The sequence below is a fragment of the Protopterus annectens genome, chromosome 3.part0, assembly GCF_019279795.1.
Source record: "Protopterus annectens isolate FY-2018-M chromosome 3.part0, PAN1.0, whole genome shotgun sequence".
Taxonomy (NCBI): domain Eukaryota; kingdom Metazoa; phylum Chordata; order Ceratodontiformes; family Protopteridae; genus Protopterus; species Protopterus annectens.
The window spans coordinates 1,034,273,034-1,034,274,034 of NC_056731.1; the positions used below are offsets into that span (position 1 = coordinate 1,034,273,034).

Sequence of the window (1,001 nt, forward strand, 5' to 3'; positions counted from 1 at the left end):
CATTTAGCTTTACGTCTGTCAACATGCTAAGAACTTGTATGTCAGTTTTGTTGTAGATAACAAGCTCTAATCCTTTCTTAATTCTGAACTTAAAAAAAAACTTACATACTTGAAATATACATTCAGTTTTACTTAAATTATTTTTTATCATCTCAAAAGTACTTATGAAATAAAATTAAACTACCTGCATATGAACTGCTCTGGCAGGATCACCAACTTCCAAAGATAGTTTACATACCCCGTACATGTGAAACATTAAACCAAAAAGAAAAGAAAAAAAAATGACCGAGCACTGTTTAACACTGCAGTACCAAAAGATGTTTTACTGTCCGCTTGTCATCGACTGCTATTCCAATACCAAGCAACTATCTCTAGCTTCCTTTTGCAGCATCTATTTTATGTCAGGAAGGCAGGGAGCAGTAGCGGAGCAGTCTCTCCCTCTGATTGGTTTCCATACTGCAATTCTGATTAATAACAAACCTCCCTCACACAGAGCAGTTCTAATGATGAAGCTGCATTGCCTGGCTTGGGAAGATTAGGGTCAAGAAGAATTCTGCCTCTGCCTGACTCACGGTTATTTGCAAATGAATGCAGTGGGAGTGGAAAGAGAGGAGGGATTTGTTAAGGAAGCCCTTTGATACATTGTCTGTGTGTTTTAAAGCTTAGAGCAATCAATACAGTCTAATCTGTTCAAACTGATAATGAAATAGTAAAATCCTGCTTATAACATGTAAGTCTTTTTCTTGTCTGACACACCTCCACCCTTTGCCTGAATTGGCAAAGCATTTCATGCTACAACAGTGACAAACAGGTGTCTTTTATTCACTGAATATTAACTATTTCAAGACTGATGTCATGTTTTTAAGCACACATCCTTCTACTTCTCCAACACTGCCAGTTTGTATATATATATATATATATATATATATATATATATATATATATATATATATATACAGAACATCAGTGTATAACTCATTCAGACTGCAATATATAAGGCT

At 35.2% G+C, this 1,001-nt stretch overlaps 1 protein-coding gene across 1 annotated transcript in view; it reads right to left on the minus strand.

Annotated features, from left to right (window-relative positions):
• The window catches only part of LOC122796665 (cadherin-10-like), a 2,154,436-nt gene extending 2,153,895 nt beyond the window's left edge, over positions 1–541 (minus strand). The window contains exon 1 of the mRNA XM_044065325.1: positions 185–541. The gene's annotated coding sequence lies outside the window, so the exon portion shown is untranslated. The remainder of the gene's footprint in view (positions 1–184) is intronic.
• Positions 542–1,001: the final 460 nt, after the last annotated feature.